At 35.8% G+C, this 26,856-nt stretch overlaps 1 protein-coding gene across 3 annotated transcripts in view; it reads left to right on the forward strand.

Annotated features, from left to right (window-relative positions):
- Window positions 1–26,856, forward strand: part of KIAA0825 (KIAA0825 ortholog) — a 391,857-nt gene that overhangs the window by 230,161 nt on the left and 134,840 nt on the right. The window lies entirely within an intron of this gene.

Below are 26,856 nucleotides of genomic sequence, written 5' to 3' on the forward strand. Positions count from 1 at the left end.
AAAAAAAAAGAGGTTAGAGTGGGAGAGAGCCAAAGCATAAGAGACTGTTAACAACTGAGAACAAACTGAGGGTTGATGGGGGGTGGGAGGGAGGAGAGGGTGGGTGATGGGTATTGAGGAGGGCACCTTTTGGGATGAGCACTGGGTGTTGTAGGGAAACCAATTTGACAATAAATTTCATATATAAATTAAAAAATAATAATAATAAATAATAAAAAAAAAAAAAAAAGAAAATGTAGGGGCACCTGGGTGGCTCAATTGGTTAAGCATCTGACTCTTGATTTTGGCTCAGGTCCTGATCTCAGAGTCATGAGATCCAGCTCCATTTTGGACTAGGCGCTGGGTGTGGAGCCTGCCTAAGATTCTCTCTATTTCTCTTCCTCTGCCCCTCACCTGCTTTTGCATGCTTTCTCTCTCTAAGAGAAAAAAAAAAATTAGTTAATTAAAAACAAAAAAAAGACAATGTAAAATTGCCCTGAAATTTGAAAAAGAGAATGAATAAATTGAGAAATGTAACATGCTTAAAAAAGGAAAATAGAGTATCATAAAGATGGTGTTTTTCCAAATTTGATTTATAGTTTGAACAAACAAAAAGTATTTATCTTGCCTGCATGAAGCCATAGATGTAGTGTGAGAATCAAAAATCACAACTAGAGGGGCGCCTGGGTGGCGCAGTCGATTAAGCGTCTGACTTCAGCCAGGTCACGATCTTGCGGTCCGTGAGTTCGAGCCCCGCGTCAGGCTCTGGGCTGATGGCTCAGAGCCTGGAGCCTGTTTCCGATTCTGTGTCTCCCTCTCTCTCTGACCCTCCCCCGTTCATGCTCTGTCTCTCCCTGTCCCAAAAATAAAAAATAAACGTTGAAAAAAAAAAAATCACAACTAGATAAATAATGAAGGGTAAGGCCCCCTCCCATCTCCTCCAGCCACTCTACTTCCCCAGCAAATACTGGTGTTCTGACGTTAGTTCTTCTGATATACTACCCTGTATAACTATAACTTTGCATAATATACTTAATCGTATTTCTTTGGCCTTACCTATTGACTCCTCACAATGGATAGAGATAAAATTAATATCTTCAACTGCCTCCCGCTTATCCTTTTTAACCTTCCTACTGTTTACCACCTAATTTTAATTGAATATTTTGTTTTGGTTCTTTTATTATTTACAGTCATAACTCTAAATATCATATTAATTAATTAAAGGATATCTTTTGACCTATCACATAGAAGATAAGAAAATTAATGTTCTGACCTGAGAAAGTTTTGTTCATGTTATTTATAAATTGTGTTGGTTTTAACATTTACATTCTGTTTCTTTTTTTTAAGTTTATTTATTTTGAGAGAAAGAGTGTGCATGCACACACATGAGCAGGGGCGGGGCAGAGAGAGAGAGAGAGAGAGAGAGAGAGAGAGAGAGAGAGAGGAGGAGGGAGGGAGGGAGGGAATCCCAAGCAGACTCCATGCTGTCAGCATGGAGCCCCGTGCAAGGCTTGAACTCATGAACTGTGAGAGCATGACCTGAGCCAAAATCAAGAGTTGGAGGCTTAACAAACTGAGCCACCCAGGCACCCCTACTTTGTTTCTTAATTAAAATTCTCATAGTTATTTTAATCTTACTTGTATATTTAAATGCATTCAATTCTCATTATTACCTGTTTGCCGTAGTTTTTCCATTTATTTCATAGTTTAACTTTGGTCTTTTGTAGTTTGTTCAAATGGGATCATACCAGTTGTCTTTTTTAAATACTGTCTATTTAAATATTTTTTGTTTGTTGCTGTTGTTCTTTTTAATTTTTTTAAATGTTTATTTTTGAGAGAGAGAGAGAGAGAGAGCGAGCAAGCATGAGCAAGGGAGGAGCAGAGAAAGAGGGAGAAAGAGGTTCCAAAGCAGGTTCCATGCTGACAGCAGTGAGTCCTACTTTACAAACCACGAGATCATGACCTGAGTCAAAGTTGGACACTCAACCAACTGAGCCACCCAGGTGCCCAATTTTTTTTTTTTTTAGTTTTTATTTTAATTTCATTTACTTAACAGACAGTGTAATATTAGTTTCAGGTGCACAGTATAGGGATTCAACTCTTCCATACATCCCCGCGTGCTCATCACTACAAGTGTTGTTTTTATCCTTGAATGACACTTTGACTGGCTATGTACCTATGGGGTAATGCTTTGTTTTTCAGAAGTCTTGGTAGCCATAGTTCTACTGTTTCTCTAGATAGTTTTGGAGCCAGCGCATCTTTTCCTCCTTTGGTAACTTGATATTTTTACCTGAAAGGAGAAAAAAAACTACTTTTTCATCTTTGAAGCTCAGCCCTCTCAACCGGGATATGTCTTGGTATTTATCATTCTGTGTCAGTTTTCCTAAGGCAATGTGTTCTTTCAATCTGAATGTTCAAGTCGTTATTTCTAGTAAGTTTTCTTAAATTATATCTTTGGATATTTTCTCCATTCCATGTGTTTAATTCTTTTCTTTAGGGATACCAATTATGCTTATGTTGGACCTCCCTCAATGCCTTCCATATATAACAACTTTTATCTTTAGTTGTTTGCTTATTCCTAATAATTTTGTTATTTTATTTTGTCAGTTTTCCTAATTTGTGTGTGTCTGTTCTCCCTTTTGCTGCTTCCACCATGGCCTTTACAAAACAAAATAACGTTAATAAATACATAGGTAATGTGACAAAATTCCCATTTCTTTGTATTGATAGTTGAGGGCAAGATTTATTTTGATAATTCTTGGTGTGGTTCTTGGAAGTTACATGGTAAAATTTCTCCACAACCTCCTGTAAATCTGTTTCTGAAAGACAGACTCAGTAAGACAATGAAATCTACTTTCGAATTATGACTTTACTTCTCTATATCTATCTCTGCCATTACATTTGAAACATATTTTGCTACTTTGGTATCTAAGTATAGATATGAGGATTGTATGTTTAGTATTATCCATGATCAAAATTATTGTTTAACTTTTGAAAAGATTTGTCGTTTTTTTTAAAGGTATGTCTGTGGTCATTTTTTCTAGCTTCCGTTGTAATGTTTATTTTAGTAAAGTGCATTTGGGGCAAAGAAAGGTATTTGATTATTTTAATCTATACGTTTTATTACAGTTTTTACTTTATTATTTATCAAACCATCTGTTGTAGTCTATAATATTAGCAAGTAATGTAGTGATAATTGGTTAATTTTACATTTTTCTCCTTATTATTTGTTTTTAATAATAATGCATACTGGCCTTTTTGATATCCCATTAATCTTTCTCAAAAAAGATCCTTTTAAACAATGACAAGAGAATACAATATCTATTTCTATTTACTTTATTCTTCCATATAACTCTGCATTGTTAAAATAGGGAACATGGAATGACTTTAGAGAATAAATATTTATATCCATTTCAAATTTCAGTCCATAAATACTATCAAGGGAACTTACTGCCACCCTAAAGCAGTACGTAACTAATGGAAGACATACACCTGAGAACTTTTTTAATCTACATGAAACTTTTTATAATTGCATGGAAATTTAAAGTCATTTCCACAGGGAAAGTTTTTGTATGTTCTTTATAAATGAAAATAAATCTATTCACTTATGAAACAAAAATATCTTTGGATGCAACTCAGTGATGCATGCATAAGTATACATAAATCTTAGTGCTCTGTCAGGAGAAGTGAATCCACTGTCTTTTATAACAACTATTAACACATGAAAAAAATTTTTTAAATGAGTTACATATTCAAGATTGATTCTAAAACAAAATATGGAAAACATGATTTTTTTTTCCTGTGGAGAACCCCTTGAAATTATTAATTTATAGCCAAAGTAATAAAGATTTTTCAAACCACTATATAAAAAGGAGGTTGAAAATGTAGAATCAACATAGTATATTTGATTTAGATCTTATTGTTGTCGGGTGTGCTACCTCATGAAGACTCAGAATAAAGAAAAAATCAACTGTATAGTATATGCAATTTTCTCTTACTGAGCAAGGAATTAGCAAAGTCATGATTTCTCAATGTGGACAACAAATATACCTGTAGAAAGTATATGATGAAGAGATGGAAATGAGTTTTTATTCCCTCTTCCTTATACTGAATTGCCTACAAAACAAGAATAAAAATCCAAAGAACAGTATTTTCTTCTGCATAAAGTAATATTTAAGTTCTGTGCTTTGCTGAAAATATAAATAAAGGCAGAATCATGTAAAACAAGCTTCAGTATGGCTGGATTAATAATTTACAAAGGAACCAAAGATTGCCTGGCAACATGCATCCTGTGATTCAGCCACTTCTCCCCCGCTTATTAACATTTACTGAGCAGCAACTTATAACATAAAAAACCAGGACTCTTAGATCATTTAAAGCAATCTTGCTGAAAATCTCCAGATAGTATTCCTTAAGTGTGAGAACTATAGGTACCCTCAAACGCCAGTGTTCAGCTTCGCCGTAGAGCACTTAGCATATTTCTTTTTTTCTATAGTTTTAAATGTGTGGGAACATGTGATCAGGGTCCTTTTTATATTCAAAATGGGTCAGCTTCTGTCTAGAAAGTGTCTTATTGTCATGATGTCACCACATCTCAAGATTTGTGACCTTTTGAACCATATGGATTCATGGTAGTCCACGTCCTAGCTTACAGGCCAGAGTGCTTTTGTGCCCCCGCTAGGGGGTATCAAAGGCTTTTGGACTGGAATTTCAAGTACCGATAGATTTGGAAAAACAAAAAGTAATTTTTATATATCCTTAGGACCGCCAGATGTCGCAAAGGCATCATTGATGAAACGGTTTTTATCCAAAATGTGGCACTTATATAAGGAATACCAGTATTGTGTTTGAGAGTCGTAGAGGCCATAACAGGTCAGTGAAATGTCCTTCAAACATCTGATTTTTACATTCAAGAATGGGCCCAGATGAAAAGATAACCACATATCTGACATTGACGTTACTACCATTTAGACAACCGATTCAATTGCCTTAGTCAGTGGGATCAATCAGGCCTTTATTACTTTGAAAAACCACAGAAAGATATAGTTTTCCTTTTTATTTAAAAATGATGGTTTGAAACTATATCCCACCACTATATTTTAACTCTAAACCTCAAATGCTGTGTAGAAGCACATAGAAACTTTCGTAACTTCCACTAACCCCGAAGTTTAAGACATTTTATGAGATGTACAAAATTATAATAATGACAGAAATGGTGCTGAGTGAAATTCTGCTGAGCCAAACTGTATGCATAAATTGGCAGTTTAACAACTAAAACTTGGAAGCAAGCATTTGATGATTGATTTTTTATTGAGACAGAACAAGTATGATAGTCGGTAAAGTGATTCTCCTTATTGAGAGAAAATATAGTGTTTTTCAACATGTCTCTGGTATGAATGGAAGCCTTGTCAAAAAAACGGAGCAACACATAATATCTTTAAAAAGGTGAATTAACATAAGTATATCACTTATTTTATGGATCAAATTTTATACTTGTCAGTTTTATTCAGAATGTCATAAAGTTTATATCGTAAAGATGGTATTATTACCTTTGTTATGTCCTGAAAAAAAATCCGATTATTAACTGCTTTGTAAGTAGGTTATAAAATATATTCAGTTGTAGAAACGCAGTGATGAAAATTAAGGCCAAAATATGTATTCACATGGAGATCTTAGGCAACACCCCAGTAATTTTAAGTACTTGAAATACATTATTCAGCACGTAACCTGCTGTATATTTGTGTGGAATGGGCTCTGCTTGAGAATACAAGAACTGTCAAGATAAAAATAAGAAACATGCATCATTCTAATTTAATTACAACTCATCAAAAAATTCCTCTTTTGTATGTATTATAGAAGATGTATAAACTTTCTTATAAGAATAATCATATACCAAAGTTAATTGAGATTTGCTGCTTTTGGATATAGTTGTCTATTAAAGAATATATGCATACACATACATGAAACATGTATGTACATATGCTAAGTATTTGGTTTAGAGTACTCTTAACCGCACCTATTTTATGGTTCTATCTATGGGAAAATTTAAATGATGAATAGGAATTTGTTTATAGAGGGTGATTTCCAAGTTTGTAAATGTACATTTATTTCCAATTGTGTTTTCTAGCTATATTTTGTAATTCTACTTAGCTGTGGATATATTATTCCCATTTGGAATAAAACGTATAATGGCATAAGGAGGACATGCTCATGCTGTTTTTCTGGATTTAATTAGTAAGCAACCTGCGAATCCATGGTTCCTATTATGTTCGAATAGGTATATCATGGGTCCATGTTCTATGTGAAAGATTATCTGTATTTTATTCGAAGACTTTATGTATATTTAACCTTTAATTTGACTAGCAGGTTGTATGATTTACATAAAAAATAGATCAGCTTTGAATTCACTGAATGTTATTGGTATAACATAATCAATCATCTCTAAATGTTAATGGTGTTAAAGAGCAATGAGAGCATATGTCTTATATTTGTAATCCTGTGAATTTATGAAATTATTTAGAATGTCTCAGAGCATTAGATCATGTGGCATTTCTCTGTGGTTAGAGATTGAAATTTTTTGAATGGTGGGTATCATTCTACTAAAGTTGGAGGATCAGCCAAATAGAAGTACTTCTATTTATTTATTTATTTATTTATTTATTTATTTATTTATTTATTTTTACCATGAATTACCTAATAGGTGCCTTGATGACTAGAATATTCTTATGAAGATATATATATATATATTCTACATATATATACGTATCTATATATATCTATATCTATCTATCTATATATATATATGTTCTACAATGCAGTGCTTCAAATGCTGTGACTTTGTCTCATTCTCTTTTCACTATCTTTTAATAAAATATGACTTTCATTGGTGTTATCCTAATTACATCATGCATGTAATTCCTCAATGAAATAAAAAGTCAGTATGTGAATGACAGTAGTAAAGGAAAAAAATAGGATTTCAAATGGTAAAAAGCCTGCTCTGGTAACAAAGACCGAATCAATCCCTGTGTTGTATAGCAGCTTGATCATATCTTTAAAACTGATAGTAACAAAGAATATTTATTTGTTGCCATGCTATTGTAGGATTTATTTTTAAACTCAAATCCCAATTATCAAGAAAATTGCATCCTCTTTATCTCACAGAAGGGCATACTGAATCATAGCATATTTGGTTATTGGGACTATAATATTGTTACCTTGCTTGAAACACATGGTCTCTCTTGATATACAAGAAAAAACTGAATCCATTTCAATAAATTAATAGGGATGAGAATCCCAATCCATCCTTCTTTTCAGAGGTTCGCATACATTGTAATGAAATGCATTAGGAGTTTTCTTCACTTGAAATCCAAATGAGACCCATTTTGGCTCACACCCTTGACAGTCTCTTTTATAAGCATCGCTGTCTCCTGTTCTTGTGTGGGCCTAGTAAAATGCTTCCTTTGTAAGATGCACAGAGACAATATAATGCCACGAAAGACGAAGGTGTCAAAACACAAAGTTAGAGGCAATCTAATCAATGCCTCCTGATTTAGCCTTTGAAGGCTCTCTTCATTAAAACTCTTTAATGGTGAGGCTTATCTTGAGGTAGAGCTGTTACTTAATATTTTTCAGTGTCATTCTTTGGACAGTCATTTGTACCTTTTAAACGTATTTTCGGTATTCATTGTTTAGTAAATTGGACGTCTTGTTAGCATGGTGGTGGTACGAATGACTTGCATCAAAATGATTGAAGGTAATAGTGTGTAAATTCTTAGTACTTTTTTTTTTCCTATCCCCTAATCCCCATCTTTCCTCCATCAAAAAAAATCTTTATTTTCTTTCTAAATATCAGGTGTAGGATGTCTTTTGATGCTTTACAGAAACAGACATTTACACCTTTTTTTTTCATATCCAAGAACCTGATTGGAAATCTAAAAATAAAGCAATTAAAATTTCTCTTTCAAAGGAGTTTATTGTCATTACCATCCTTTTACTAAATACACTTTTCAAGTTCATTATCTTTTTATTAGAGCTTTTGAGTAAAGCAATATGCATCTTGGTTAAGTGGTAGAAAAAATCCTAAGATGTCCCATGCTCTTCTGAGTTTTTGTTTCAGGAAGTACTTTGGAATTGTTAAAGGCTGGAGGAGGAGAGATAGGACCCCTACCCAACTGCAGATGGAGTTTGAGCTTAGGAATTATGTCCATATAAGACATTCTTTAAAACAGTTTTATTTTCCTAGGTGTAAGTGAAAGTGTATTAACAACAAAATGCTTTTGAATCTTCAGTTCGCTCTTCCCCTTGCCCAGTAATTTGTTCAAATTTAATAAATGAAAAACTTGAATTCTTTTCTTATACATGGACCAGATGGCTTGTTGATCTGAAAAATTATAGAGGATACTTTGAACAATATCTTGCTAATGACGTGTGAACCTATATTTAGACTCATACACGTGTGTGGAAAGCTGTATGCATGCAACAGTAAATATACTTAAGGGTTTTTGTTGTTGTTGTTGTTGTTGTTGTTGTTTATTCTAAGAATGTATCATAATCTTTCCTGTAAGCAGATTTAACAAATATGCATGCTTTGGGGTCGGCACACTCACGTAAACCATTTAAAGAATCTGAGAAATCAGGAGCTTAATTTCTTTTAACATGCCCAACTTAAAAACAAGCTGACAAGCTACCCTTGCCACCCTTCCCACCCCGATCTACAATTATCAGTAAAAATAAATAATTTACAAAATGCAGGAAATAGAAAAAGATAAACACCACAGAATGTATGCACCCGGTATCTTGAAAATGGAAAAGAATTCAAGCAACTTTGACCTGATTTTTAAATGACTACTGTGGTGACTCCAGCTGCTCTGGCTTAGTAATTATTTGTGATAGGTTGTTTTTGAGTCCCATATGTATAGGAGCTCCAGGCCCAGCTACCTCATTTGCTGGCACACAAACAGATTCTTCCAGGTGCTGAAAATTAAATTTTAATATATTATTTAAATATTAAGAGAATTACAGTTTCAGTAATTTTACTGCTACAGCTGGAGTGCAAAGCATGCCTGTAGAATGCAGAGTATTGGACAATCTAACATATAGGAAGTTTATAGTGGTTTTTTTAAATTATTAGCTTATGTATTTAAAAGATGATGGCTTTATTTGGCAGCTTATTTGTGGGTAAACTTGATTCATTTCTGGTAGTTTATGCATGCTTTACATTATTGCAGACTATTATTTTGGGGTCTTTTTATGTTACCTACCTAAACAGGAAAATGTATCCGACGACACAGAAATTTAAGATAGTAAAAGGTAAATGGTTAAGAAATTGTTGCCTCTTGTGGCTTAGTACATATGATTCACTCTGTTTTGAAAGGAGTTTTAAAGCCTGGAAAAAATATATATATATATATATGTATATATATGTATGTATCTGTGGTTTCTCCTTTCTAGTGAGAATGCTCTCAAAATCAAGGTAAAAGTCAACAAAAATTCCAGTGTGTAAGATCCTAAAAGCAAGATTTATCATTAGTATGGCTCTTGAAATTTTTGTGTGGTTTGACCTGTCCAAATTAAGTAAAACCCGATTTAAAATAATTTTTCCATGTTGATAAGATGTCCATAGTTTGTTTGGAATTTAGAGTAAGAAATCAATTTAATCATGAAATGTTATAACTTACAATCCTTGGTAACTTATTTTATGATAAAATCTTGCTTTTCTGGGAATTTTACACATTTAACTTTGCTAATTAAAATTCTTTTCTATTAGCGTTATTTTAACAAATGGACCTTTAAAGAATTAAAGACAACTAGATGATTTGTAATGTGTTCAATTGTTTTCCAGAACCACCAATTTCAGAGCAAAGGGTGCTTAGGTACCTTCAAAATATATAGTGTAAGGAACTAATTTCCTATTTTTTTTTTAATGTCTATTTATCTTTGAGAGAGAGAGACAGAGTGTGAGTGGGGGAGGGACGGATAGAGAGGGAGACACAGAATATAAAGCAGGCTCCAGGCTCTGAGCTGTCAGCACAGAGCCCGATGTGGGGCTTGAACTCACGGCCACGAGATCATAACCTGATCTGAAGTCTGATGCTTAACCAAGTGAGTTGCCCAGGCATCCCAGGCACTAATTTCCTAATATTGCTAATCTTTTATACATACTAACTTCTGTCTTTTGCTAACCAAATCACACTTTGTGAGCAGAATCATGGAGCAAAGTACATGTGGCATGACTCCATGGCAGTTAAGTTCACATGCTCTGGAGCTAGATTGCTTAGGTGCCAATCTCAACCCTACCACCTTCGAGCTGTTTGACCTTAGGCAGTCAACCTTTCAATGTCTCAGTATTTTCATCTGTAAAATGGGGCTAGTTTTTAAAGGTTGCTACAAGGATTCGATGGATTTATTAACTAAAAGACTTCAAATAGTACCTGGTACAAAGTAAGCATTATAAATATCAGGTTTTTTATTAGTAATATTTATGCCGCTAACTCTGAGTTTATGTGGTGTAAATAAATAAAATATGATGTTTGCTTTTATAACAATGAAGGTCTTTAACATTTATTCAAGATGCTTCTAGTTGGAATTTCTATTTACCCTACCTTGAAATTTCTACTTTCGATCATAGTATTAAGCCATTTATAGTTTCGTTCATAACTCCAGATATAGTGTGAAAAACTGTGACACACTGTCAAATAGTAAATTATTTAACAAAATCTCAGTAGGAAAAGTTACGTAATTACCACTTAAATTTCAGAACACATTTTAAAAATATAAGACTAAAGAATTTGTCAGCCTATTCATTTTTCCCTCTCCTACCATGTAACTGTAGAAAGTACTTACTTTTAAAGGTCTTAATTGATTTTGAAAAATCTAACTGGTTTTGAACATCACTATAAGAACAATAATCATGCACATTATATCCCGAAAGATGGATTAAAGGCTATATAACATAAAATTTTTGCTTTGTAGAACATGATTTCTATGTGTCACATGAATAATATTTTCCATTGTGAAACAACTGATTTGTGGTGTCAAAATGAGCAGTTAACATACATGGACTGAGTACCTATTAGTTCAGGACTATTTTAGGTGGAGAGGGTGGGCAGCAGAGAGCAGATGAGACAAAATCTTTACCTTGATAAAGATAAATAAAAAAACCTTTTTTAAAGGTTTGTTTATTTTGAGAGAGAGAGAGAGAGAGAATCCCAAGTAGGCTGTGCACTGTCAGCGAGGACTCTGACACGGGGCTCAAACTCACGAACCATGAGATAATGACCTGAGCCAAAATCAAAAGTCAGATGCTTAACTGACTGAGTCACCCAGGACCCCTAAAGTTTGCATTCTAATGATAGAGTAGACATTAAACTGACGAATAAATATGTAACACAGTGCTAGGAAGTAAAAAGCTGTGAAGTAAAGTAAAACACATAAGGGTATGGTGGACTGGTGACTCTTCAGGTAAGGTAAGTAGGGAAGGCATCTGTGAGAAAGTGATACTTTTATGACCTGAGGGAGCAAGCTGTGAAAATGTCTGGGGAAGAGCACATTTGCCATTCTGCTCAGAGACAGAAACAAGCTCCACATAGTCCAAGGAGAACGAGACCACTATGACTGGAACTAAATGAGGGGGGGAGGGAGGAAGGAGAGGAGGCAAAGAGGTGACCAGAGGCCAGATCTCATTGGAAGGTTTTGATTTTGTGTGGCAACAAGTCTCTGGAGGGTGCTGAGCTTGAGGGGATGAAATCTTGTACCTTCCAAGCAATGTTCTGATTGCTACAAAAGTAAACTATAAGGGTAGAAAGAGAAGAAGAGAAAAAGTAGAAGGCAGCAACCATAGTCCCAAGTAAAATTAGGTTGATGGAGGTGCTATGAAGTAGTTGCATTTTGGCATCCATTTTGAAGATGGGGAGTTGACCCAAGTGAAAAACAGAACTTGAAGGATTTGACAGATTGAGTGTGAGGTGTGAGACAAACAAATCAAGGCTATCTCCCAGGCTATTAGCATGAACGGCTTTGTGAATGAGGCGTGATTTATTGAGATGAGGAAACCTGGGGGAGGATGGAATTTGGGGGAGAAATCAATAATTCTGTTTGGCACATACTACATTTGAGACGCATTGAAGACATCTGGGAAAATGGAGTAGGAGACAGACATGGTTATATGGAAAGCAAAGGAGAGGCCGAGGTTGGAATTAGTATGGCAGTGATCACAGTTCAGAGGTTATTTATAAGCTGGGATGGACCCAGTAAGGGTCATCTTGGTGGAGGGCTGAGGCCCAGGGCACTCTAATGTGGAGAATTCAGGAGGTGGAAGATGCTGCTAGGTCTCTGAGAAAAGATGGGCGGTGGAGTAGGAAGAAAGCTAGGAGATTGTGGTATCTCAAGAGACTCACTTGGCTTGGAGAGAGGGAGGGATTAAGTGCACTCTCCATCTCCTTTGGGTCCTTCTGCTTTTTTACATTTAGGTCACAAATATTTACATACAAGTGGTAGCTGTAGGTATCCCTGTCCTCTCCAGTCACAGCACTTGGGTTTGTTTCCTCTCCCTTTCTCCCTCAGTACCAGCTCAGGCAACTACCCGCTACACAAATGTCCCTTTCTTACTCCCAGTTTTCTCACGGTGCTTTTCTCTTCACTCGTGGGTGGATGTAGGACTCACCCAAAACCTCTAGGGGGACAGAGGTGGGGGGTATGTGAAGGACAACAAACCTCTTAAGCTTCCCCTCTTTTTCTGCCCACTGCTTCTGCCACAGTGCCAGGGTTCATGTCCTAATTCCTCCTCCTCCTCTGACATCTCACAAATCCCAGCCTGCTTAGTTCTACTTTGTTATTTTGGTTAGTAATTATTAACCTTTTATTATGTACCACTAGATAGCATATGTAGTCTCTGCTCCCATTCTTTATTCCTGTTTCTGATCATTTGAGTTTGGTTTTTCTTCCAAAAGTAAATAAATTGGCGTCTGCTGTCTGTGCTCTCAGATCTCAGCCCGTTGTAACCACTCGTCCTTCCCAACTCTCCAATAATCAGTGAAAGAGCCTGACGTTGCCAGCGAGGGCAGATGTGTATTTTCTACGAGAAATTCTTGTCACTATGTGGTTATTAATCTTTGGGGTAGATGGTGGGTCAAATGGATTTTTTTCTGAGGTAGGCTGGGCCCACCACATCATATTAATGTTGTTTCTGTGATAAGGTATTTCTGAAGTTGTTAATAAGCAATTCACAATAAACTTTCAGATATAATCCATTTATAATTGAGGGGCTGCTTTGTGTATTTATAGCCATCTTTCCTAATTCTGTATCTATTATATATACATAGATCTAGGATACGTATTTGCCTATAATCTGTTATAGACATAATTAATGATTAATCTAAATTAAATTTTCTGAAATATGCAAGAGAGAAATATTATATTAAAAAATTCTTATATATTAGTCTTCAGTTTAATTATAATTCACAGAATCATAGAACATTTAGTTTTTTGCCTTTGACTTATTGTAATTTCCCTTACTTTTTAAATTAATGAATTCAAAAGCATATTCCACTGCAGAAAACAAATGGTCCATAGGAATTAGACATTTTAAAGTTAATTATTATGTAAAAACAAATGACTTTTCATAATAAGTAATAGTTTCTAAAGTTAATGTGTTCTATATTTTAATGTGATGCATTGTGAAATTACATTAGTTATCCATGATTGTTAGGTATAAATTTGAAGATTTTATGGAGAAACGTAGCTTACATGGCAAAATCAATATGCTTGATTCTAATTTTTAAAATACAGAGAACATAGGGTTCAAGTGCAAGCTATACGTATATTTAAAGCACACTTAAAACACATTCATGTTTGTTATCACATTTTCACTACACAACAACCCTAGAAGGAGGGCTAATATCATGATCCGTATTTTATAGATGAAGAGGTTATGACTCAGGAAGGTCACTAAAGGTCTGGGTGCTAGTGACAAATGTCTGACCCTGTCATTCTGATTCCAAATCCAGGTCTCTTGCCACTGCCTTTGTACTGCCTTATATTTTCCAAGGGTTGTGGAATGCAGCATAGGTTTCAGTAACCACATATCTAGCTTTTATTTTAGCTTGCTGGATGCCTGTGGAGCTGATTTAAGCCTTGAGCACCAAAGTCAATGATCTACTCTCTACCTGGAGTCAATCTGTACAGTTCCAAGCAAAAGAAGGAACTGGCGGCATCTCCCTTTGTGTTTCCAAAATATTTTATTTTTTTATTTAAAAAAATGTTCTTTTAATGTTTATTTTTGAGACAAAGTGAGGGAGAGAGAGACACAGCATGAGCAGGGGAGGGACAGAGAGGAGACACAGAATCCAAAGCAGGCTCCAGGCTCTGAGCCATCAGCACAGAGCCCGACGCGGGACTTGTACCCATGAGCTGTGAGATCATGACCTGAGCCAAAGTCAGACACTTAGCTGACTGAGCCACCCAGGCGTTCCATGTTTTCAAAATATTTTAAACACTTAAAGGCACAGCTTTGTTTCTACAGCCCCACATGGCAATATGGTACTCCGGTGAGGAGTATGTGCTCTCACTTGTGGATTGTGAGGCACATCAGCAAAGTGGCTCTCAGACAATAAAACACTGGGAGGACATTCAGGCTCTTGGGGGGTTGTGGCACTGTTGGGGAAGGAACCACCAGAATTCACTTCCTCCCTGCTCCAGGGCTGTGGCTGTTGATTGTGACTGATAAGTGAAACAGTATTGTTTCTCATGTCTTACTATTTAATTTAGGCATAGGAAAAGAAACATTTTCCTGCTCTCTTTTCCCTTTCTTATAACTCTTGTTATCATGGATCAGAGGTGGAGGGTAAATGAAATGTGGTGCTTTCAAATGGCTTTTAATATATAAAGAAGTCTAGAGGAGTGTAGAACCCATGATTGATTTTAAGGTGGTAGTTCTTTCCAGGTGGGGTGGTTAGCTTTCAAGAGCTAAAGGAGGGGTGCTTTCAAGATATTTTTTCGCTATTGTGTGATGGGTATGAGTTACCTTTGTAATTTCAAAAACAATAAAGGACTCTCTTTACAGTTGTTTTTATTCACTCTGAATAGTGCAAAGGAGACGTACTTCCCCAACTCAGAAAAGCAACTGAAGCTTTTTTGAGGAAGAAACGGCATATCCTCTTGATCAGAGTGAACTATTTCTGTATGGCCCTCAGGACAGCCACGGAAGGTGAGGGACATGCCTGGACCTCCCCGATATGGGCTCACCCACCAGGAAAACTCCAGGAGGCCACAGCTATCCATGTGAACTCTTAAGTCAGTTTGGATTGGCTGTTTTCACTGTCGGTGTTTTTGATTAAATAGACCAGAATACAGTCAAGGGGAGAAATGTTCACTTATCAACAAAGTTGAGATGTTCTTTCCTAGTTCCCTGCAGTTTTTCATATAATGGGGTGTTTTGGGGAGGGTATTTTGGAAAATATTATACTTCGATTTTTGATGAAAAAGTAGTATGTCAGGAGATTTAGTGGCATAACCTAGAATAAAACTTCTAATAGCCATTTCCTATTTAGACCATAGTAACAAAATTATTTAGAAAATAATAATGAGAATACACATCAGTAACCGCTGATATCTTAGGTTTACCTTTCTTCTATCTTTTGCTTCAAGCACACGCAATACATACAGATGTAAAACCATGTTTAACATGGGAACACTCACGTGCTAAAGACATTCATTACCTTTTGTTTTAACTTAACCTCTTTGTCCGTTATTTTATATGCTGATGTTCAAAAGTTTGAGTAAGAAGATCTGGTTCCTTCAGGCAAACCCAAAATACACAGAGATTTGCTTGATTTTATTATATGGACTGTTTTAACTCAAAATTAAAGAACGTAGCACCATTACCAATCAGTTATTAAGAAAAAGCCTAATTCTGCATTTTGCCATAAAACACAGTTTTGGAAAACAGATACCAAAGAAATGAACAATGCTAAAATTGTAGAGTGTAAGGACTAAAAAAAGTTGATTTGTTTTTAATAACTCTCTTTATAATATGATCACGTATCATGTCAGATTCTCAGAACTGTCCAACTATACAGTGCTTTTCATTGTTCTCCAAGCCCCACATTGGGGAGAAATAGTAATTAAATATAACTGGGATTGTCTAACCATGAATAAAATTGTTTTAAAAATAACTAGAATTTATATCAAATATTGAAGTTTTTATTTCTATTTTTCCTCTTATTTCAAATAAAATAGTAAGAATTTGAAAACTCTACCGTTTTAAGAGGATAGTGATCTATAAAACTTATGTTTACCATCCATCCCTTTTTTTCATGCTCAGTAATTAAAAATGGCCATGGGCATTTTTTATCCACTGAGATTTACCAACTGCTATAGCTTTCAACATTTATAGAAGGATTTCTACACCTGCTTTTTTTTTTTTTATGAAATAACCAAATATCAGAGCAGCTTGAGGTGTTTTCTTTAAAAAAAAATAATAAGTTTACCTCTAGGCCTCTGGTTTTCAGCAGATAGAAAGCACTATCATTAGCTTACCATCCGTTTTAATTTGAAATCCTAAGAACAAAAGTCATTAATAAGTCCTTTGTCATGGATTTTAAAAAAGAAGACGCCTTTTTAGTATTTGTATGTCATCATGCCAGGCCTAGAAAATTAGGCTAATTTATTATTTAAAACACTGGTGGGATTCCTAATTGCATTCATCATTAGATATGACACGTTTAGAACTGAGAACCATATCCAGTGAGAATTTTCCAGTTTGAATTTTGAAATAAAAATATTTTTCAAGAGATCCCTAGCTATTGCCTGTTACCATGGCAACAGTCCTATTTGTCTGAGAGCTCTGTCCGCTGCCAATGAGAGAGAGAGCAACGTCAACTAAACATACGAATACATCAAAGACAAATTCATATGCTCAATCTGATCAGCTCAATTAATGTAAGAACAGAAGCTGAAGGGGGTTAAAAGAGGGCACCCATTCAGGATAGACGAAGCCCCTTTTAGCAGAATATACACGCCGGCCTTTTGGGGGAGGAATTTAGCACACTGTCAAAAACATTATCAGAAAAAGAAAGTACTAGGCCTCCTACACCTAACAGATATGAAGCTGTCAGACAAAGAATAGCACTATTCATTAAATGACACTTATTTTCTCCCACTTTACAAGAATACAGCGAACAAAACAAGCAGGGGAGCAGCTGAGAAAGACACTTTTTTCTTTTGCTAGTGATGACAGACATGCAGCAATTATGGTGATAACTAAGGAATACTAAACAAGAAGCCAGCCTCCATTCTGTTTATCACCTTAAATTTTATGTTACTAAATTTGCATGCAACTCCTGTTTTGTTTTATTATTTATGTCTGGGAAAAATTAGATGCCTTTGTTTTTAACATGGTGCCTTGAGTTTGGTGTAGCATACCTCTAAACTCTATGAATTCGCTCACTTTTCTTGTTATATGGCCATATCAAGTTGAAATGCTTTTGAAGTAAGACATTCCCAAAGCACAACAAAACTGCTGTTGTCAATGTGAGGTGTATGTGGGGCTTGCGCGCGGCAGGGGGTGGGGGGGGTGGGGGGTGGGTTCATTAGTGTAAAGGGAGAAATCATACATCTGCAGTTTTTTTTTTTTTTAAGAGATAGAGTGAATGTTGTATTAATTGCCACCTTTGCTTTAATGCTTCGTTTTACATGGTGAAATGTTTTATGGTGTATGTGTATTTAATGGATCCTTTTTTTTCCCTTTGGAGAAGTTATAGGTGGTAGGTAGTAGAGACTGGCTTATAGGGTCTGTAACAGGTGCAGGCAAGTAGGAGTTCCCGTGAGATTGCTGCCTTTTAAGAATCTTATGCTTAAACCATGATGATCTGATTTAAGGCCCATTATCAATAGTCTGCTACTTATATCTGCATGATCGTGGACTGATTGATACTGACTTTGTAGCCATGTGCTCCATAATGCGCTGTCAGGAAATGCTGACAGATGCAATGAAAGAACAATAAATGTGGGGCAGCCGTAATGTAAAGGTCCAGCTAGGCTGTATGAAAACTGATAGCTAGTATATTGGCTCCTATGTTACCATATACACCAGTCCCTTTGAGAATTTAGCGGGTGAGTGAATTAAAATGGTCTCCTGATACCCAGAAGGGGGGAAAAAAAAGATCTTCATTTAAGGAACTTGCCGACTTTGCCAAAACATTGCTTTATAAGAACAGAGCCAAGATTAAAAAAAAAAAAAAAAAAAAAAAACTCTTTTACTCAAAAATCTAGGCATGTCTGACACATATGAGAAACTATTTCTTAAAAATCAATATACACAAAAAAGCACTATATCCTTTTTATGGTACTTAATCTATTGGTATAAAATTACAAAAGGAGACATTTTATTAGAATTTCTATTTTAAATGTAAGCCATTTGATACTGTTTTTTAAAATTCTTGATCTTCAACTCAGTGCATGAATATAGCTTGTACTCTGCCAGTGTGGGTTTTTAACAAATAATTAGGATAATATTAATATGAGGGTATGAAAGTTATCCTCTTCTCCCTAGTCTTAAAATGTTGCTTTGAAAGATGTCATCTTGGACTGTAATTTAAAATTTTATCGTACTTCTTCTTGTTTATGTTATTTTACAGATGGCCTCTGTGTTCTTAAACATCAGTTAATAATTCTTAGTATTTAAAGATGTAATCAACATTCCAAGGTGGATGTCTGAAATAAAGTAGAATTCTAATACATTTTAACAAATTACTTGTTCCAAAAGTAAGATCACATATAATGATATCTTCACAAATCAACAGAGATGCTGATATTTAGCCTTAATCTTTCCTCCTCTGATTGGAAAATCTAGACTGTGTTGAGTACTTACATATTTCCACGGTTGAGCCCCTTGCAGTACCTACATGTAGTGATGGGAGCTAAAGTCAAAGCTGCATTGATAATTTGATTCATGTCCTGATGGAAGGAAAGTAAAAGTTACCTTCTTTATTTACAGAGTTCTCAAAAATGTTTTGGGGGCGACTGGAGAATCTAATGATTTAGGGGGAGTTGGTGAGAATAATTTGCTCGGGTGAATTTAATCTTTGATCCAAACCTTTTTATATTAATTTGCAACATTTAAAATGACATTCAAAAGCAAATTTTCAGGATGAGAAAAAACCGAGTCTAGCAGGATTTTTTAAATGCTGCCTTCTGAGAGTACTCAAAGAATATTCTGAGCAGATCATTGACAGAACACGCCTACAACTGTAATTGTGTACATTCAGGAGAATGACTTTTTTATTCCATATTATTGACATAATAGATTGAGTCATCATTACTGTCTGATATGCAAAGGCCTGGTTTAAAACTCTTCTGCGGATCCTCTTTAGCACGCAAAATATTGACACAATAGATGATAATGGCTCCTTTGGAGCCATTAGGACCCACCTTGTCAGGGCCCGCTCAGACATTTCTTAGCAGGTAGCATGCAGGCTCTTGACATGATAGATCATAACAAGTCCAAAGGAATAATTATCATTTCTTAGATTATACCATACTTGGGAATTTCATAGTTTATTAAAAGTAGAGCATATTATCACCACTGTGAGTTTTAATCCATTAATTATAGCCTATTAGTAATACACAATTCATACACACCCACAATGTATGTTAAAAAATACATAAACAAACCAGATTACATGCAGTTAAGTACACTTTTCCCTGTCTAGGAACTTAAAGAAGTCCACCCTGATTGTGATGAATATTCATAAAAAGCAGTTCATTCTCAGCCTTATACCTTTTATGCCAAGAGTCAGCCTGGAGCAAATTTTTAATGTCCACAGACTAGACCTTTGAAAGTAGAGATGCCTAATGGAGAGAGTGACAGAGGTTGAGCGACACTGACTGTGACAGGCAGGAGCTCTGGTGGACACCCATATAATTAGATCTTTGTGTGGTCTGGTTAGCGAAGACAGAACTTGATGTTTTACTAACAAAATCATTTGAAAAGAAAACTCATTCCCTCAAAGTTGAGGCTGTTTCCCAAGTACAGAAGTGAAAATAAAATTTGCAGAGAAAAATTTCCTGGTAGTTTTGGGTAATATGTATTCTTGTGGTGTAAAAGCTGAAGTGAGTGATGTTGGATTGGCCTGTAAGGAACGCATCCTGCTTTTTCTTTTCGTGGGAAGAGTTTTTATTGTGTTGAGATTAGAGACAAATATAAATTATATTATACAATGTGGCAAGCCATTAGCTTTTCATAAAAAGAAATTTTATCTGCAGTGAAAAGCTTTTGATCTTGAGGACTTTGTGAAAAGCTTTTTAAGTTTGATTTTTGGTGGTGTTTGTTATTTGGTGTAAGTGTCATTATTGGCGTACAGAAATTATGTCAGGTAGTCTGCCTATTTGCGTGGCAGGGTGGTGCATTTAAAGAGTGTCCTTTTTGAATTTTCATTTAAGAAAATGTGAACTCAACTTGTATTTCAAAGCTTCAATAAATAAGCCTTAATTAGATCACACAGAAGAAAAATGGTTTTCTCACTTCTACTGGTCACAGATTATTGTTTTCCCATAGTTTAATGCTGGTTGTGTTTTCAGATTCTAAGCAACATCATAAGCTTCAAAAGAAAGAAAGAAAGAAAGAAAGAAACCTAAAACAAAGCAATTGCTTTGAACTTACAAACTCATTTTGACACAGAAATTCCCTTTCCCCTCATGTTTAGCACTCTTAGAGAATTAGAGTAGACCAACGCAGTTTCTGTTACTGCAAAAATGCAGTGGCATAAACCTATTGCACACTGGAGGTCACCCTTGCTATTTACAAATTTTCGACACTTTTATGGAACAAAAGTAGACCCTGCATACTTTTAATATGTACCACAGTTTGCCGTGATATTTTGATACAAATACATGGATACGATGCGTCTTCCCTGCATAGTCAGTCATAGTAAGTGCAATTAAGGAACCCATTAAAAAAATCTTATGGTTGTCTGATTTTTCAGATGAAATAAGCAAATGACAAGAAGCTTTTCAAGACAAAACTGGAAGCTTTCATTATATATTGCATATGATGGATTTTGAAAATCTTTCCAAATTGTTATAACAGAATTCTAGAGTAGAGTTCTTACGCATTTCCTATTCAATAATTTGTCATATTTTTTTTTTTACCGCATTATTTCTGGAGATAACTTGACCCTGCTTAATTAATGCTTATGGCTTGTTGATAAGAAAAATGACTTCTTGGTAATGTTATCTCCACATAATTTATTGTGGTATGCTAAGTAGTTGACCATGTTCTACTGTTTTTCCACCATGTTACTTTCGTGTTTTTACCTCCTTTCGACAAAAAACAAAAATGTATTATTCTACTATGAATAAAAATTTATTTCTTTAAAAATTTACTCAAAAGCCATGATGTACATAAAAATGAAATTATTAAACTCAAAAAGAACTCTGGTTTTTGCAAATATCTCAATGACAAAACATAAAACTGCAGAAAAAACATTTAGCCTACATCTTGAAGCCATTCAAAATAGCAGCCAAAGATAGACTGGGGAGTGTCTAATTCCTTTTCAGTGAGAATATTCTGAAAATCTAAGGGTTCATCATCTGGGAGCCGTAACAAGCAAAGTGTGAAGTTTTACAGAGAAAAAAAAATATGCATTTTACTTATTTTCCCTTGAGATATAATATGAACACCATGCATTTTTCCTGATGCATAGTACCTCAGCCAATTTTCTTTCTCACAATTATTTTATAACAGTTTTAATCTTTCATTAAACGGATCCTTTATAGTTTCATAAATGTCTAACATAATATGTCAATTATTTGGCACAAGGGTCAGAGGTCAGAAGTGAGTTAAAATAAGGGATAATGGCTTTAACAGATTCATATGAGGTAGCAAGATCAAGGGAGCAGAGGGCACGCCATCAGGTTCCCTAGTCAAAGACTGAAGACGTCCAGGGATATGTGTCCCGTAAGGGAGCACTTCAGACCGTCTATGCTGTTTATACCATGTGAGGTTTCATCCACTCTCCTTTTCTCTCCCTGTTTAAGGTTCACTGGAGGGAATTGATGAGCCATCCCTCAGGCTCCAGATGGTTGATTTGTACAAACAGAAGCAACTGCATAGCATCTCCTCCTTTCAACTTGCTTTTTGAGACAAGCCGACATTGCGTCCCATGTCTCAGATCCCCCCTTTTGAATCTAGTCATTCTGTCCCTTGTTGAAGGCTCAACAGGGAGCATCTCCATGAAGCCTTTCCCAAACACTCTTGCACCACAGCTCTCTTTCACAAATAGTAGAGCACTGACTAGATCTCATTCTGGGTCTAATATGTGAATCTTGAGGTTTTTATTTTAACAGAAACCGTGTGTTTGTCTGTTTCATCTCACGATGGAGTCTGTGTATCCATTTGCAGCAAGTACTGTCTTTTTTTTTATCCTATAATCCTAACTGGACACTGAACAGCTGGAAGCAATCTCTCCCTCCTCAGAGCTCCCACAGCACCTCTTTTGTAGCAGTTCTGTGACCCTTGTCACCTCATACTTTCTATTAGTTGTTTGAGAATGTGTTTTCTGTCTCCTCGGCTAAAATGCAAATTCTGTGGGAGCAGAACTCTGTCCTAGACATCGTTATATCCCACACTATCATCCCCACAACACCACATTTCTGCCATTTTTCAGTTAAATTTTTCAGCAACTTAACTACATTTCTTGAATACCCTGGTACAGAGCACTCTGCTAATTGCTCAGTGCTTTCATTGTTTATACCGAAAAGGAGCCTATAATACAGTGGGGTGCCTGGGTGGCTTAGTCGGGTGAGTGTCTGAGTCTTCATTTCAGATCTGGTCATGATCCCAAGGTCGTGGGATGGAGCCCGGTGTCGGGCTCTGTGCTGAGCGCAGAGTCTGCTTAAGATTCTCTCTCCCTGCCCCTCTGCCTCTCTCCCTTACTTGGGTACATATACACACTCTCTCTCTAATATAAAATTTTTAAAAAATAAAAAAAAAAATACAGCAGGAGAGAGAGTAATCAATGCAATTGAAGAACATGACCAGAGCATGATGAATGGAGAGAACATTGAGTTGTGGCGGAGAATGGAAGTAGCCATTTTCAAGCTTTCAGTTAGATATTTGCTAATGTGGTGAAGGTTGCCTTTAAATCCAGGTTCGGCGGTGTGGTTTGTGACAAAAACTTCTTCTCTGGGGGATAGGAGAAGATCCTGAATGGAAACAATTTTCATTCAATCCTATCTCACCCAAAGGAGCAATGGCCAAAAGGCCTCTTAAGTTTGAGCACCTGAATCTATCTCAGGACAAAGGGGAGGAAACATTTTGCAGGAAGCTAGTCCTAACACATTTATGAATGAAAGAGTGAACACAGGTACTCATTCTGATATTTATTGGTTGAACAAATCAAAAAATGATAATCCCATCTTAAAACACAAGAGTTCTTTGTATTTAGCAAGAAACTTTGTGCTTCCTATGTAGAAAATCTAGACACCCTTAAATTTATGTTTATACCATGTGCCTTAAATATTTTCATAACAAATTTCTTTTCCTTCTGGAATTTTACTACCTTCCTTTTACTTTCAGCCCAGTAACTGAGAAGGCTGCTTGAGGTCTTAAACCACTACTAGATTTAAACCCCCTTGAGGAATCTTACCGTTCTTTTTTTTTTTTTTTTTTTAATGCTTTTATTTTTGACAGAGACAGACAGAGACAGATACAGAGCATAGGTTGGGGAGGGGCAGAGAGAGAAGGAGACACAGAATCCAAAGCAGGCTCCAGGCTCTGAGCTGTCAGCACAGAGTCCGACGCGGTGCTCAAACTCACCGAGTGTGCGATCATGACCTGAGCCGAAGTTGGACGCTTAACCGACTGAGCCACCCAGGCGCCCCTGCGTCTTACCATTCTTTATCCCACAAGTGCTTACATTCTAATTTAAATTAGCTTCAGAGTAGAAAAGAAATTGAGTGTAATGGAGAGAAGACACTGTGTCGGGTTCTGAGGAATCATGGAGTGACTGCCCCTGCAATACCTGAGGCCAGAGGGTCTTGCCATCAGCAGAAACACTTGATAAATGTGGATTGTATTTAACTTCATTTTGCCACAAATAACACCTGAATCTGTGAGAGATTTAGTATAGAAAAACCCTTTAAAATAGCTATTCAGTCTACAGCCAATGATTAAACCCTTGCTTATCTACAATAACAATGACCCATGCTCTTTGCCCCCATAACCTTTTAGTTTACCAACAGCAGTTTGATTCTTGGTATCTAACTAGAGAAGTTACTTTATAATACCAATCAACAAATATTTCCTGCAAGTGAGATTTCCAAAAAACACTAAAGGAGATTAACCAAGATGACAGAATGGTCCTGCCTTCAATATTACCATATTTGGCAGAAGAAAAAAATTAAGGTAATGAAAATATAGTGTATTGTGTGCTAAGTATCAAATGGAAGGAGATTCCATGAGGACCCAAAGGAAGGTAGTCTGTCTTTTTGGAGTGGAGTAGTTAATATAATTTTGGAAGAAGTGGAACTTGAGCTGGAATAGGGAGGATGAAATCAGGTTCAGGTTATAGGGATGGTTGTTAGCATAAAGCAAATGATGTGAACAAAGATCCAAAGGCTGAAAATGTATGTCATTTTGAGGAGACCATGAGCGAACCATTTGGCTTGAGTAGAAGAGAACTAGGTGGAAAGATAGTTTGGAACCAGATCACAGTGGGCCTTAAGTTCCACAGGAAGGAATAATCCTTGGGTTCCTTGGGTTGGGGGGCACAGTGACAGGGTAAACAATATTTTTTATATTTGAGTTGTAAAACTGTAGTAATTGAATGAATCTCATGGATCAGACTGACGGGGGGCATTGGTGATGGGGGGTGGGGGGTGGGGTCTATGATTAGGAACCAAGACCAGAGTGAAGAGGCCCACAGGAGGAACTAAGGAGTATTTTTTATACTTAATTTTTTTTTTTTAAATCCAGAGCCCCATACACATCTCTTTGTCTTTGAAGTTGGCTTACAGATTATTAGTGATAAATATATGAATGTAGATTATCTACAGGTTTTTAGAAATCTACCTGAGAAGATGCAACAAGATGTCCTCTTAAATATTTTATCAATATTGTGAAAGAATGTGTGGCAAGTGCTGACATGTAGCAGAATCACCTGCAGAAATGGTATGGATAAATAAACCCAAGCTCCCTTCATTAGGTGCCTCATCAGACTGCCCACGAATGACACCTGGGCATCTGTATTTGTAACCAGCTTTGTAGATGGTTTGGATGCTTCTTAAGTTTGAAAACCATGCCCATGACGTGTTCTTTCCTTTGTGCTTTCTTCATTTACCATGGTTAAGGCGATCAACTACTTGAACAAATTATAGAAAGGAAATGTTTGCTCCACCATCCATACTTAAATATTGATATCAGTATTGTTAATCATATCTTGATCATTTCCCTTTAATGTCTATATTTTTCTCAAAATGATCCATTCAAATTCACTGAGAAGAGTAATTAAAAAAAATCATCATCAAATTTAACTGAGGGTTTAGTACAATGTTAGAACCTATCTACCTGGGTAGGATTCCTAGCATCCTATGAAAGTAAAATATTTCATCAAAAGTTATAATGGACATTTCCCTCGTGTGGAAAAAAAAATGTGGCTGTTACTTCCATAACCTTTTAATGTGGTTCTGGAATTGCCCAGATGGTCCATTACATTAAATCATTTTGTCAATTCTTAAATGATGATGGCATACCAGAACTAAACAAACTCTTTTCCAATGTATTTATCATCTTCTGAATTCAGGATTTTACAGTTATAATGGTATACTTATTCGTCTGGATGACTCTCAAAGGCAATAAAATCCAAATATATTCTTGATTTTGGGAATCAGTGAGGTAATTAATTATAGGAAATAAACTCAGATCTCATATGTCTCCTTTTTATCTCTCAGTAAAACCAGTCATGTGGTGATATATATATATGTATATCTATATATACATATATATATATGAATAAAAATATATGAATAAAATATACATTAACTCAAATTGTTATCACTGTATTGCTTTGTTAATTATTTCAAGTTTTCTCCTTTAGGGATTTTTGTAAGCATTAGGATTCGGGCCACTGGAGGGGTGGGCATGGTTCATGGTGAGGCAGTAACATATATATTCTCCCAATAGGTAGGAGGTGTCTAAATAAGGTTGTAAGTATACTAAAATAATTTCCATTATGACAAGTTCTGTATCACTTATTAAAAGTGCAAGAGTTAGACGTCAGTTCTGCTTCAGGCACTATCTGAATCTATTACTATCTTTGAATCCTTTTATTGGTACTTGCATAATCACCTTTTACATTCACAAATAAGTTACTGAGTTTCTCTGTTGATAGTCATGAAAACAAATTTTAATTAAGTTTGGCATGTCAAAACCCTTTCTTGGGTTTTATGTTTGATGTACCATGCCACATTTTCAATGAATAAAAAACTGCCTCCTTGCATATTTATTACACATTCTGTTAGTGAGGTTTTGTTACACAAGCAGTTGCCTTATTATTTTTTACACCTGCACTTTGATATCACAGTGGTTCATTGTCAATCGACGTAATGTATCAGAAGTGGCACGGCTAATGAGCACACAGTTGCCTTTAGTTCATTTTACATCGTGAAACCCTACTGGGGAATAGGCTATAAAAATTGGGGGAAGGGTTCTGACATTTTATAAATGTCATATGTCAATCCTACTCTGTGGTGGCTGTGAAACACTGCATTCTGATGGTATCATAGTCATATGATAGGCTATTTTCACTAGCAGGCAATGAGACTTTTTTTATTATAGCCCTAAAGAAACGTACGTGTGTGTGTGTGTGTGTGTGTGTGTGTGTG

The sequence above is a fragment of the Herpailurus yagouaroundi genome, unplaced genomic scaffold (assembly GCF_014898765.1).
Source record: "Herpailurus yagouaroundi ecotype Mexico unplaced genomic scaffold, PumYag 29, whole genome shotgun sequence".
Taxonomy (NCBI): domain Eukaryota; kingdom Metazoa; phylum Chordata; class Mammalia; order Carnivora; family Felidae; genus Herpailurus; species Herpailurus yagouaroundi.